This window comes from Rhinolophus ferrumequinum, chromosome 7, assembly GCF_004115265.2.
Source record: "Rhinolophus ferrumequinum isolate MPI-CBG mRhiFer1 chromosome 7, mRhiFer1_v1.p, whole genome shotgun sequence".
Classification (NCBI taxonomy): domain Eukaryota; kingdom Metazoa; phylum Chordata; class Mammalia; order Chiroptera; family Rhinolophidae; genus Rhinolophus; species Rhinolophus ferrumequinum.
Window position 1 is genome coordinate 35,013,566 of NC_046290.1, and position 16,011 is coordinate 35,029,576.

The window sequence follows — 16,011 nt, forward strand, 5'->3', positions numbered from 1 at the left end:
CCACAACCAAATTAACATATAAACAACTTTATGTTTGTAAAGGGCTGTTTGGGGCTCCTTTTGAAGAAAGGCAGTCAAATAGAGGAGAAAGAAAATGAGTTTAAGTTTGTTTCTTGTTAGCTGTGTGACTTGGGCAAGTTACATAACTTTTTGAACCTCAGTCTTAATCTGTGGCATGGGAACTGCACCCCCTGACTTCTTGTGTGAGTTCTTGTTCATTCCATTTTCTGGGCTGAAAACAGCATAATTTTTCTATATAACCAAAGCCAAGTGTAAGATAACATTTGGTTGTTTCTTCAAGAGCATTTTGAATGAGATGCTTCTCCAGACATATTCATATTTGTTCACACATATAGGGTGCCTACAGTTCATTAACTCTTATCTATAACGTAGGAGGGGAAGAGAGGAGAAGGATTGTATGACTGTGCCAAATCTGGCTCTTGGCGTCCTCTCCAGCTCATCTCTCACCATTCTCCGTCCATTCTCACATTCAGCCACACTGGTATCCTTTCTGTTTCTTGACCATGCCATGCCATTTCCCAACCCCCCCCAAATTTTGCTATTCTGTCCCTCCACTTGGAATGGCCTTTCCCTAGTTCAAATATCACCATCTCATCAAGGCCTTTCCTCTGGTGAGGGCATGAGAATACAATGAGAATACCCTGCCCGGGAAAGAGGGTCTCTGTCCATATTATGACATTTGGCTAGCTCAGTACTTCTCAGATGATCTATGGCAAAGAACCAGGTTTTTAAATTTCCAAAATACAATAATGAAATCTGATAAAAATAAATGATAGAAAACTAAGAAGAAATAATAACATTTACAGAATGGAAGCCCTAATTTTTATTTTAGATTCAGTAGGCATAAAGTTATATGTCAATAAATGTAATCAGAACAAAAATAGAATAAAAAATAATTACAAAAAATGTACACATTGTTCATTCAAAGTACATTTAGGCATTAATATAATGTGCTGTCCAATATGGTAGCCACTAGCCACCCATGGCTATTTTTCATTAAAATTAAATAAAATTAAACATTCATTTCCTTAATTACAGTAGCTACTGGGATTGTATTTTGTCATAATTAAAAATGTTTGCTCTTTGAGAGATGCTGGTAAGAAAATGAAAAGACAAACCACAGACAGGAAGAAAATATTTGTAAAACATATCTGATAAAGGACTTGTACCCAGAATACACAAATAATTCTCAAAACTTAGTAATAAAAAATAAACAATCCAATTTTTAAAAAGGCACAGATTTGAACAGATATATTACCAAAGAAGACATACAGATGGCAGATAAGTATGTGAAAAGATGTTCAACATTATTAATCACTAGGAAAGTATAAATTATTAATAAAATCACAATGGAATACCAGTACATTACCTATTGGAATAGCTTGCAAAAAGCTAAAACACACTGCTTAGTGGGGAGGATGCTAGAACTCTGACATGTTGCTACTGGAATGCAAAATGGTACAGCCAAGGTGAAGAGCAGTTTGGCAGTTTCTTATAAAATTAAACATAAATATGGCCCAGCAATCCAACTCACTGGCATTTACTTAAGAAAAATGAAAACAATCTATTTTCACAAACAGCTGTATATTAATTTTTATAGCAGCTTTACTATCATCAAAACCTGGAAACAACCCAAGTGTTCATCAACTGGGGAATAAATGAAGAAACTGCATTACATATATATGATGGAATACTATTTGGCAATAAAAAGGAACAAAGTACTGTACATGCAACAAATGGATGAAATTTAAATGCTTTATGCTGAGTGAAAGAAGTCAGACATAAAAGGCTGTATACTGCATGATTCGGTTTATAAGGCATTCTGGCAAAAACAAAACAAACAAAAACAAAACAAAACAAACTCAAACCAAAAAAACACAGAGATAGAAATCAGAGGAGTGCTTTTTAGGGGAGGAATGAACTACAAAGGGGTTGGAAAGAATGCCTGGAGTGATAAAAATATTGTATATCATGATCATGGTAACGATCAAACTCATAGAACTAAATACCTCAAAAGGGTGAATATTATTAAACATGTTATTCTCAATAAGCCTGAAAGAATAAACAATATCAATTTTGTTTCTATAATTTAACTAATAATGTTATCCCAAGTTTTAAAATACATTTGTTAAAAATTAAAATGATTGAAAATAGCAAGCTTTAAAAATAAATAAGTGCTTATTATGCTAAGTGAAGTAAGTCACACAAAAAAAGACAAGAACCATATGATTTCACTCATATGTGGGATATAAAACTGAAAGCAACAAAGGAACAAGACAAATAAAGAAACAAAAATTCATAGATACTGACAATAGTTTAGTTGTCACCAGAGGATAAGGGGGGAGACACGTGGGAGATGAGGGCAAAAGGGATCAAATATATGGTGACGGAAGGAGAACTGACTCTGGGTGGTGAACACACAATATGATATATAGATGACTTATTACGAAATTGCACACTTGAAACCTATGTAATTTTACTAACCATTGTCCCCTCAATAAATTTTACTTAAATAAATAAATAAGTGCTTACTTTTCAAATGGTGCTTGTATAGATTCTTACGCACTTTTAGAGTACAGTTGACAAACCGAACTTAAAATATCACATATTTAACACTATCCTACTGTACATGACTTTCCATGCAAGTTTGACAACACCCAAACTGGTCTACACCATGTTTAATGAGACAAGTCCTTCACCACAGGCTTGGAGGTTGTGGCCATGTCAACTTGCTGCAACCATTTCTAAATGGTTACATTAAGAAGTATAGTTGGCCCCTGAACAACTCTAGGGTTAGGGGTGCCGACCCTCCATGCTGTTCAAAATCTGTGGATTACTTAAGTCGGCCCTCTGAATACACGGATTCCCAACCTCAGATGGAAAATACAGTACTCTCAGTATTTGTACTTATCTTTGTCTGCAACTGGTAACAAGTAGCTCCTGGTCTGGCACCACCTGTGGGCCACAGTTTTCTTAGGGCTGGTCTAAATCCCTCTTCCCTTGAGTCCTTCCATGACAAGCTTCTCACTATCCAGGGTTCAGCTCAGAGAGGACTTCCCCAACCATCTAAGGTAGCAGCTACCTTCCTGCCCAACCCCCTTTACAGTTAATAAAATGTCCTCATTTCCCCTTATAATTGTCACTATCTGTAATTAACTTGTACTTCATTATGTCTTCATTACCTATCGCCCTGTAGTTGCTATGAGTCCCCAGACTTTTCAATGTGCTTCAGCTGATTTTCTCTGCCCATATCTGTATTTTGGTCTGAGGGCATTTTTCCAGAATGCAGAAGGCCATTTTACCACCTCTGGGGATAGGCCAGAAGGGCCAGGGAACTAATCATCACCTCCCCCAACCCACAGCCGGCCTTAACCAGAGACTGTTGGGAGCTGGTTTATAGATACCAGTCACTTTGCGTTTGAATGTTATGACTCTGAGGCATGCTGTTTTATGCCATTTTCCAACGTTTCCTTTTCCAAATTAAACTCTGTTTCCACCTGCAATAACTGGTTTAATAACATACGTCTTTATGGGTTGCCATTCCCTCCCCTCCTGTACAACTTTTCCCTCTTTCCTACTGGTATTTCCTGAACTTCTCAACTAGCATATCTGCATTGGAGTCATTGTCCCAGGGTCTACTTCAGGGGACAACCAAATTAAGACGATTTTCCACTAGAGGTTAAACTTCATAAAAACAGGGCCCATTTCTGCTTTGTCCACTCTGTGTCCCTACAATCCAGCACAGAGCAGGGCACAGAGTAGGTTCTCAGTAAATATTTAGTGAATGAAGGCCATCATTGAAGGGCTTTCCTTGCCAAAGCTGATGACTTTCTCATTGACAATGTTAGAATAGAACCTAATTAACTATTGGTCATTGGGGTAATTTCATATTAAGGACTTTCTGGTAAGAATTTCTGATGACATTGAAATTTTCCCATGTAAACCATACCTTTGAGAATTTCAGATGTGTTGCCATGTTTTAATGATCTTCTGATTGTGTTATAAATCAAGGGTGAACTCACAGAAAGATTTTAGGTAGTCCTACATTTTATTCAGGTGAATCCAGAGCTCTCCCTGCAAGTTAAGGAAGTGAGAACAATAATGGCGGCCGTGTAGGCAGTGGTTAGGAGCTTGCGTGTCAGTCTGAGTTTAAGTCCAGTTTGAGCACATTTCTAGCTTTGTAATACTGAGAAAATTACTTAACCTCAGTTATAAATGAGTATAAAAATACTTATCTCATAGGGCTGCTGGGAGAATTAAAACCCTGGGAGAAATAATGTAAGTCAAGTGCTATCATGGAAAATTGAGATTATGCATTGATTTTAAAGAAGTATGTTGAAGTATCTTATCTACTTTATTAAAAAATGCTTTTAGGTTTGTTTCTAATTTTAAAAGGATATGGATAGCCTTTTTTTCTTTTTCTGGTCGAGTTAATTAAAAGTAGACCAAAGAAATCGGTTACTAGGTTAATTATTCATAAGGCTCATGAGAAAAATCAACCTTTTAGTATATACATGGTTACAACTTTAAGTGAACAAATATAGTTCTCTACCACAAACTTTCCAAAACCTATAAAGTCTTATAACAAATAAAAGGTTACAAAGTCAAAAGTCTTTGGATCAATTAAAACAAAACTTTCAATATTACAATATTTCTCTTTCCCCCCTTTACTAAGCAGACTCAATGACATATAAGTGCAGATTAAAGTAATTTTATGGGAATTTAATAAAAAATGGCGGCATGAGGTGAGCTTCTGTAAAGCTCCCCTGGAATTTACAACTAATCGAACAACAATAACTCCACAAAGGACTCCCTGCACAGCAGACAGGCAAGATGAAGAGGCCCACTACTGAATTCACGTAAAGGTGGGCGACTCGCGTGGTGAGGGGGAGGCAGGAAGGGAGAAGTGTGGAGACGGAGCCATGGGCGCAGGACGCAGACCTAGCTCAGTGCTCTGAGCTCCCTGCATCCCGGAACTACCGCAGCTGCGGGACAGGGAAGAACTCGGACTGCTAGGGCTCCGCTTATGGCCCACAGGGCTGAGGGGGCAGCATATAACACGGCTGAACCCAACGCTCACAGCAGGGAACTCGGGGCAAAGACTAAGGGAAGAAGGCTGAAAATGGTGGTTTAAGCCCTCACTGCCAAGAGAACCGAAGCCTTAGGCACTGAGACTAGCCGCCCCCTCCCTACCCTCCCAGAGTTCGCCCCGCCCCCACCTGCCCGGTGCTACAAGCGGAACAGTAGCAGTGTCAGATCAAAAGAACAGAATATTTGCTGTTCTGAGAACTGTGGACCACAGACACAGATTTGCAGCCCAACTAGTTCCAGCAAAGGGGAGGGAGCTGTGGAAGCAGGACCGGCTGTGGTGGTGGTCACTGCCATTGCTCTGGGCCACCTCTCACAACTCACCCCGCCCCTGTCCCCACCTATCTGGGCCGATCCCTGCAGGAGTAAACAGAACTGCTGAAACATAGGGGCTCTGAATCTGGTGCAGGAAGAGCTTTGGAACTTCAAAAGCTCTCCGCATACCCACCGGGACACTGCGCCCAGTGACCCAGGTGAACTATTAACAGAGGAGAAGCCCGTCTCCCAGGGAATCCCCCCATTGTGTGAGAAGCTGGAATACTGCAGAGAAAACATAGCACTACCGTGTGAGAGAGAAAAAAAAGGCTGCAGTCGGAGAGAAAATAAAACATTCTACCAACAAGTACTGGAAAACAAAAGAAAGACCTCTTCCTATCAACCTGTTGCAGAAGCCACTCCTGTAGATGTCTAGGAACAGAAATAATAAATCAGTAATTGCCATGAATAACCAAGGCAACAAGACAGCTCAGAAAGAAAGTGAAAAGTCTCCAGAAAATGAACTTAAAGATATGGAAATATATGACTTAAATGACAGAGAATTCAAGATTGCAGTTCTGAAAAAACTCAACGACATGCAAGAAAACACAGAAAGGCAGTTTAATGAACTCAGAAACACAATCAAAGAACAACATGAGCATTTTACGAAAGAGATTGAAATTTTAAAAAAGAACCAAATAGAATTTCTGGAGATTAAGAACTCAAGAGAAGAAATTAAGAATGAAATAACCAGCTTAGGTTGTAGAGTTGACCAGATGGAGGAAAGAATCAGTGTCATCGAAGATAGAAACCTGGAAATTACACAGATGGAAGAAGAAAGAGACTTGAGACTTAAAAGAAATGAAAGAACTCTACAAGAACTTTCTGACTCCATCAGAAAGAGCAACATAAGAATAATGGGCATACCAAAAGGAAAAGAAAGAGAGAAGGGAACAGAGAATATATTCAAACAAATCGTTGATGAGAACTTCCCAAACTTGTGGACCGAACTGGATCCTTGAATCCAAGAAGCAAATGGAACACCTAATTATCTCAATCCCAACAGGCCTTCTCCAAGGCACACTGTATTGAAGCTGTCTAAAATCAACAACACAGAAAGAATCCTTAAGGCAGCCAGGGAAAAGAAGCCGGTAACCTACAAAGGAAAGCCCATTAGATTATCATCAGATTTCTCAGCAGAAACTCTACAAGCCAGGAAGGAGTGAAACCAAATATTCAAACTATTGAAAGAGACAAATTATGAGCCAACAATAATATATCCAGCAAGATATCCTTTAGATATGAAGGAGGAATAAAGACCTTTCCAGACATACAGAAGCTGAGGGAATTTTCTAATACACGACCTGCACTACAAGAAATACTAAAGGAGGCTATTTGACCACCATCAACAGGGACAATTTGTGGCAACCAAAACATAAAAAGGGCTAGAGTAAAGGCTTGAACGGGAATATGGGAATGGAGAAAGTAAGTGTGCTGAAGAAAATGGAATACTCTAAATATCAAACTTTCTTTTACATAAACTTAAGGGTAACCACTCAAAAAAAATCCAGAACTGAAATATATACTGTAATAAAAGAAGAAACAGAGGGGAACATCAAAGAATACCACCACACAGAAATAATAGACAACAACAAAAAGGCAAAGAAACAATGGAGACACAGCCTTACCAGAACACTGAAGATAGAATGACAGGAAATCCTCACATATCAATAATCACCCTAAATGTAAATGGACTGAACTCACCAATAAAAAGGCACAGAGTAGCAGATTGGATCAAAAAACTAAACCCAACTATATGCTGTCTCCAAGAGACGCATCTCAGCTACAAGGACAAGCATAGACTCAAAGTGAAAGGGTGGAAATTGGCACTCCAAGCAAATGGTACCCAGACAAAATCAGGTGTAGCCATAATGATATCAGATGAAACAGACTTCAGGGTGAAAAAGATAACAAGAGACAAAGATGGACATTTCATAACGGTAAAGGGGACTATACAACAAGAAGACATAACAGTCATCAATATTTATGCCCCCAATCAGGGAGCACCGAAATATACCAAGCAACTACTAACAGAACTAAAGGGAGAAATTGACCAAAACACAATTATACTAGGGGACTTAAATACATCATTGACAGCTATGGATAGATCATCCAAACAGAAAATAAATAACGAAATAGCAGACCTAAATGACACATTAGATGAAATGGACATAATTAACATATATAGAGCACTTCATCCTAAAACATCAGACTTTATATTTTTTCCTAGTGTACATAGAACATTCTCAAGGATAGACCATATATTGGGACATAAAATCAGCCTCAGCAAATTTAAGAAGATTGAAATCATACCAAGCATATTCTCTGATCACAAGCCTTTGAAATTGGATATCAACTGCAAAAAGAAAGCAGGAAAAAACACAAATACATGGAGATTAAACAACATACTTTTAAAGAACGACTGGGTCAAAGAAGAAATTAGAGGAGAGATCAAAAGATACATAGAAACAAATGACAATGAATTACATCCTACCAAAATTTTTGGGATGCAGCGAAAGCAGTTTTAAGAGGGAAATTTATATCATCACAGGCCTATCTCAAGAAACAAGAAAAATCCCAAATAAATAACCTCACGTTACACCTTAAAGAACTAGAAAAAGAAGAACAAGGGAAACCCAAGGTCAGCAGAAGAAAGGAAATAACAAAAATCAAAGCAGAACTAAATGAAATAGATAACAAAAAGACAATAGAAAAAATTAATGTGACAAAGAGCTGGTTCTTTGAAAAGATTAACAAAATTGACAAACCCTTGGCTAGACTCACTAAGATAAAAAGAGAGAAGACACTAATTAACAAAATCAGAAATGAAAAAGGGGAAGTTATCACGGACACCACAGAAATACAAAGGATCATCCAAGAATACTATGAAGGACTATATGCCACTAAAATTCAATAACCTACAAGAAATGGACAAGTTCTTAGAAACATATAGCCTTCCAAGGCTGAACCATGAAGAACTGGAAAATCTAAACAGACCGATCACCAGTAACGAAATTGAATCAGTCATCCAAAACCTTTCCAAAAGCAAAAGTCCGGGACCAGATGGCTTCACTAGTGAATTCTACCAAACCTTCAAAGAGAATCTAATCCCAATCCTGCTCAAACTCTTCCAAAAAATTGAAGAAGAGACAGTACTCCCTAACTCATTTTGTGAGGCCAACATTACCCTGATACCAAAACCTGGTAAGGACAACACAAAAAAAGAAAACTACAGACCAATATCTCTGATGAATACAGATGCAAAAATCCTAAACAAAATTCTAGCAAATCAAATACAACAATGCATTAAAAAGATTATTCATCACGACCAAGTGGGGTTCATCCCCGGGGCACAAGGATGGTTCAACATACGCAAATCCATCAATGTGATACGTCACATAAACAAAATAAAGGACAAAAATCATACGATTATATCAATTGATGTAGAAAAAGCATTTGACAAGATACAACATCCATTTATGATTAAAACACTTAATAAAATAGGTATAGAAGGATAATACCTTAACATAATAAAGGCCATCTATGACAAGCCCTCAGCTAATCTCATAATTAATGGTGAAAAACTGAAGCCCTTTGCTCTACATTCAGGAACACGACAGGGCTGTCCCCTATCACCTCTGCTTTTCAACATAGTGTTGGAAGTCCTTGCCAGAGCAATCAGGCAAGAGAAAGAAATAAAAGGCATCCACATTAGGAATGAAGAAGTTAAATTATCACTCTTTGCAGATGACATGATGCTATATATAGAAAACCCTAAACTCTACTAAAAAGCTACTAGAAACAATCAACGAATACAGTAAAGTTGCTGGCTACAAAATCAACATACAAAAACCCATTGCATTCCTATACACTAACAATGAAATCTCAGAAAAATACAAAAAACAATTCCTTTTGCAATTGCAGCAAAAAGAATAAAATACCTAGGAATAAACTTAATCAAGGATGTGAAGGACCTATATGCTGAAAACTATAAGATATTTTTGAAAGAAATTGAAGAAGACACAAAGAAATGTAAAGACATTCCGTGCTCATGTATTGGAAGAATCAACATAGTTAAAATGGCCATATTACCCAAAGCAATATACAGATTTAATGCAATCCCCATCAAAATCCCAATGGCATTTTTTAAAGAAATAGAACAAAAAAATCATCAGATTTGTTTGGAACCACAAAAGACCCCGAATAGCCAAAGCAATCTTAAGAAAAAAGAACAATACTGGAGGTATCACACTCCCTGACTTTAGCTTGTACTACAGAGCTACAATAATCAAAACAGCATGGGATTGGCAGAAAAAACAGACACATAGACCAATGGAATAGAGTTGAGAACCCAGAAATAAAACCACATAAATATGGACAGATAATTTTTGACAAAGAAGCTAAAAACATACAATGGAGGAAAGACAGCCTCTTCAATAAATGGTGCTGGGAGAATTGGATAGTCACATGCAAAAGAATGAAACTCTCTGTCACCATGTACCAAAATTAATTCAAAATGGACCAAGGACTTAAGCATAAGACCTGACACAATAAACTGCATAGAAGAAAACATAGGTACTAAACTTATGGACCTTGGGTTCAAAGAGCATTTTATGAATTTGACTATAAAGGCAAGGGAAGTAAAAGCTAAAATAAATGAATGGGACTATATCAAACTTAAAAGCTTCTGCACAGCAAAAGAAACCATCGACAGAATAAAAAGGCAACCAACTGAATGGGAGAGGATTTTTGCAAACAGTGCCTCCGATAAGGGGCTAATATCCAAATTATACAAGGAACTCATGAAACTCATGAAACTCAACAACAAAAAAAACAAACAACCCAATTGAAAAATGGGCAGAGGACCTGAAGAGACATTTCTCCAAAGAGGACACACAAATGGCAAATAGACATATGAAAAAATGCTCAACATCACTAATCATAAGAGAAATGCAAATAAAAACCACAATGAGATATCACCTCACCCCAGTCAGAATGGCTATCATCAACAAGACAAATAGTAACAAGTGTTGGAGAGGCTGTGGGGAAAAAGGAACCCTCATACACTTGGTGGGAATGCAGACTGGTGCAGCCGTTATGGAAGGCAGTGTGGAGGTTCCTCAAAAAATTACGAATAGAATTACCATATGACCCAGCAATCCCTCTCGTGGGTATCTACCCAAAAAATCTGAAAACATTTATACATAATGACACGTGTGCTCCAATGTTCATTGCGGCTTTGTTTACGGTGGCCAAGACATGGAAACAACCAAAATGTCCTTCGATAGATGAATGGATAAAGAAGTTGTGGTATATATACACAATGGAATACTATTCCGCGGTAGGAAAAGATGATATAGGAACATTTGTGACAACATGGATGGATCTTGAGACTATAATGCTAAGCGAAATAAATCAGACAAAGCAGAGAACCATATGATTTCACTGATATGTGGTATATAAACCAAAAACAACAAAAGAACAAGACAAACAAATGAGAAACAAAAACTCATAGACACAGACAATAGTTTAGTGGTTACCAGAGGGTAAGGGGGTGGGGGATGGGAGATGAGGGTAAAGGGGGATCAAATATACGGTGATGGAAGGAGAACTGACTCTGGGTGGTGAACACACAATGGGATTTATAGATGATGTAATACAGAATCGTACACCTGAAATCTATGTAATTTTACTAACAATTGTCACCCCAATAAAAAAAAATTCAAAAAAAAGTTAATTTTATGGTAACTGACATGTACTTTTTTCTAACCTTATTTTAAAATCTACTTAAAGCTAATAACTAACCAGCACTGTGTATTTTCAAAGTATTTTGATCAACACCTGCTTTATTTAAAACTTTTTATTGAGATTCATGATGTATAATATCAGTTATAATTTTAATCAATACTAACTTAAATAATTCAGGTTTTTCATAATTGTTTCCACAGTGCTTGCTATAGACTGAATGTTTGTGCTCCCCCCACCCCAATTCATATATCGAAACCTAATACCCAAGATGATAATATTTGGAGCTGGGGCCTTTGGGAGGTGATTAGGTCATAAGGGTGGTGCCCTCATAAATAGGATTCGCTCTCTTACAAAGACTTAGTTTTTTTTGGGGACTTTAATTCGATCTTTATAAGTCATCATTTCAGAGCTTCTAAAGCTGCACTGCCCAGTATGGTAGCTAGCAGTTAATGTATGTGGCAACTGAGCATTTAAAATGTGGCTAGTTCAAACTGAGATGTGCTGGAAGTGTAAAATACATACTGGATTTTGAAGACTTAGTATGAAATAAATATTGTAAAATATCCCCCTAATAATTTCTTAATTATATATTGTTATAATATTTTAGATATATTGGGTTAAATACAATATATGACTAAAGTTAAAAAATTTTCTTTTTACTTACTGTTGACTATGTCTTGCCTACTAGAGAAATTAATATTAATCTGTGGCTTACATTTTATTTCTGTTGGACAGTGCTGTTTTATAGGATCTTGAAATGATCTTAAGGAAAGGCTATTTAACTGGTTCATCCATATTCCTTATTTTGAGCAGGAATGATGGGTCACAATTTAAAAGAGGGCAGAGGAAGAGGAAAGGAAACATGGCTACACTGAAGAACATAGAACACAAAAAAGCCCAGACAAGCTGAAAGATCATCATTATCACCGTCATTGTTATTATATAACCCAAGAGGCAATCATCATGCATCAATCATTTTCTTCCTTTTGTATCAATCTACAGGCTGCTTTAGCTTATATCCCTTTGGAACTGGGGTTGCTTCATTGGTGATATGTTCTTTCCCACAACTCCCAGAAGCTTGGCTCACTCTCATCTCCTCTGACCTCACACTACTTCTCACCTTGATACTGCCCCCAAACCTGACCCATGATTAGATGCTTCTATGAGACCAACACAGTTGGCAGATGAAGAAGCAGTGGCTGCTCAAAATCATTATCCACCATGGAAAAAGAACTGTGGACCACATGACAAAAGAGTGCTTGCTGCTATCCTTGGAGTCAAGGGTTTATAAACTACATCTAAGGTCATTCCTTTAAAATCAACACACACTGTTCATAAGCTAATTTGGACCTTTTCTGAGGATAACCCATATACTTAAGAGTTCCACTATTTTACTCAGAGCTACCATATTTTGCCATGTATAATGGACCTTTTTTGCCCAAATTTGTGAGGGAAAAATAAGGATGCGCATTATACATGTGCATTATACATGCGCATTTATATAGATACTAATTCTGTATCTATATAAATGTTTTTAATTCTTTTATTTATGCATAGAAGTTAAAAGTCTAACTCTAGAAATCAACAATGATATCCATATGCAAAATAATGCCCTGGGATACGATAATTGGTTTTATTGAACTTACGACGAACTTGCAATGCGAAGAGTTCTTGCCATTCTATGATGCGTAAATATCATAAATTTGTTACCGGTACATAAAATTTCTTGTACCTTGTATCTGTTCTTGTGTTTTGTAATTATTTGATACATAAAATTTCTTATACCATAATATGTTAAAAAATAAATTGTAAAATTCCTTTATAATACAAAACATAAGTACCTAAAAGTAAACAAAAATTTGAATTAAGAAATTAAAATAAAAGATTTTTCCCCCTGAAAATCTGGGTCAAAAACGTGGGGGTGCATTATATGTGGGAGAGCATTATATACAGCAAAATACAGTATATTCTCGTCTAAAATTCTGGAGGAACACTATTGAAAATTTATGCTGTCACTTTAGATTTCCAACTATTTATTTGTATTATACTCACCCATTTCATGAAGCAACAAAATTAACTTTCTCCCTAGAAAATATGCTGTATAATATTATACATACATATATACTATATATGTATATGTACGTATGCCTTTATATATATTATCCTTAAGGCAATTTTTATATTGTTTTGGTCTTATAACTCCTACTTTTTAACATTCATCCATTATTCACTCATACAAGCAAGCAAGCAAACAAACAAACAAACAAACATTTAGCACTTATTATGTGTCAGACACTTTTATAGCTCAAAATATATCTCCTTTATAAAGATTTCTCTGCCCATTTCAACATTCATTATCATATTTGGCACTTAATCATAAATTATACTGGGACACCTTTTCTACTGATACTTTGCATTGTGTTTTCTTATTTGTTATGTAATCATGTTATTCTTACACTCTCAACCAAATTCTGGGTTCTCAGAAGGTATGAGCTGAATGATAGGCCTTCTGTCTCTCACAGTGTCAAAACAGTGCTATGCATGTAGTCAGTAGCCAGTAATAGGTTCTGGTTTGTTAAATGCTAAACATTAAGTATCCAAGTAGACAAATCCAACTTTTGGCAAAATGGTGAAGTAGGTGATAGAAGTCTTTTGACTCCACTGTTAATTTTTCTCCCTTTCCTGCCCTTCCAAGTCTGCACAATCCCATTCCTAGTTAGTGCAGATACCCCATTTCTGACTTTCCCCTATGTTTTCCTTTTATTTTTAGTTTGCAGGCTATTATAAACTTTTACTTTTATGCACACCATTATGGGAAGCTAGTGAGTATTTATCAGGCATTTCTAGCATTCAGGTTAATCTGGAGCAATGACTTTATTCATTAATCATAAATATTATTCATAAATATTTATTGAGCACTAACTATGTATCAGGCAATGGTCGTGGTGCTGGAGATAAGGTGGTTACCAAAATAGGTATGTGGTCCCCAGTCACAGAAAGCTTTCAGTTTGGGGATGATTTAGGAGGTCATCTTCTGTGGTCTCCTGGCATCTCAGTGTCTTTGGATGCCATTCTTAGTCACCAGAAGCCTGAGGAAATATCTCTGAATGACCAGCTTCTGCAAGAATACATAACTGGGTGGACAGAATGCTCTTCCTTCTAGCCCTCTATCCCACTGACAAAAGCTGCTCTTCTGCTCTCTAAGAAGCAAGTTTGCTAACCTACCTTGTCTAGATGAAAAATGCGAAGGGTCTTCTCGGCTGTTATCCCAGTTATGTGTGTTTAGGCTAGTACTGTACTGGCTGGTAGGGATTGCTATTTCCATGGGTGTCCACACATTAGAATACGTTTAAAAATCTCAAGTTGATATTTTTGAATTTTTCTTTCTCTGGATTGCATTTGTTTCATTTCTAGATTTCTATCTCAACTGGAAATCTTGGGGATTTACGAGTACGTTCAATTGCACTTCCTCATTTGGGAAAAGGCAGAAATACAGTATAACACAAACCCAATCCACAATGCTTTTAGATGTCTGTTGTGGATGGTGAATTTGCTGAACATCTCAAACTTTTTTTGTTTTAAGTTCTAACTTTGGCCATATATTCTTGCCTTCTATTTTCAACACATGAGTTATCGGCCAAGTTCAAATGAAGTCTTGTGGTTTGAATTAAGTTAGCACGCCATAAAGGTCTGGCTCCAGGAATCTCACTCCTCCTTTCCTCCCCTTCCTGGCAGACTCTAGTATTTCTAAAAGGTATTTTTCTTTACATTAATTTCTCTGAGAGGAAATCCTTGGGAGGAAACTAGTTGAACTTAGCTTTCCAAAATTTCTTGTACAGTTAGAAAAACAAAATTTGAGGTTACTAAGTAGGTTAATGGACGAGAAGCCTAGGGCTGTTTGCTTAGAATAGTTGCTTATGAGGCCAAGTCTCACTCTGTCGAGTTGCTGTTTTGTGACCCTGACAGCTGTACCCCTGACAGCCACCAAGGGGACAGGAAAAGATGGGTTGTGTTATTGTATTAGTGCCAGTCCCTGCCAACGGCGAGAAGAACATACAGTATGAGACACTCTTTGTTCCTGAACACCCTGATAATGATTGTTGCAGGCTAACGCAATGCTGCCTAAATTTTAATGAGCACACATATCACTTGGGGATTGTCTTTAAGTAGATTCTTATTTAGTAGATCTGGGTAGGGGTCAGAGACTCTGGATTTCGAGGAAGTTCCCAGATGATGCTGGTAGTTGGTCCATCCTTTGTGTAACAAGGGGTCAGAATATCTTTCAAATACTCAGTGAAATATACACTTACAGGTTTTTACACAGAAGCTTTCTACTGTATAGTGAAATCCTAGAAATATAAACTAAGCCCCAAGGGGCCTCAGAAAATGTATCTGTAACAGAAGTGAGTCAGAGCTGGAGATTGGTTAGTGACTGGCAACCATTACCACTCTACCGCTGTTTTCAGGGTAAAGAAGGAGTGGGCCCACGGCTAGATGTTATTAGGGTCATGTAGCCTGAGTTTCCCTCAGAGCTCTGCTCCATTCTAGTTCTGTGCTTTTGGGAAAATTATTAAAACTCTCCAAATATTTCTCCTAATACGTACACTGGAGGTAATAATGGTAACCCATCTTAAAAAGGTTGTTGTAAAGATGAAATGGGATAACAAATCAGTGGCGTGCTGGAACTAGCGCCTGCTGGCTCTCTAGAGCTAACTACCTGTTAAGTATACAGGAAATTTGTGAGGTAGTTTGGTAGCTTGAAAACTGGCAATGTTGGGAATATTTGCACCACAGAAATTGGCAAATTTCTAGTCGGGATTTTTTTTTTTTTTATTTGAA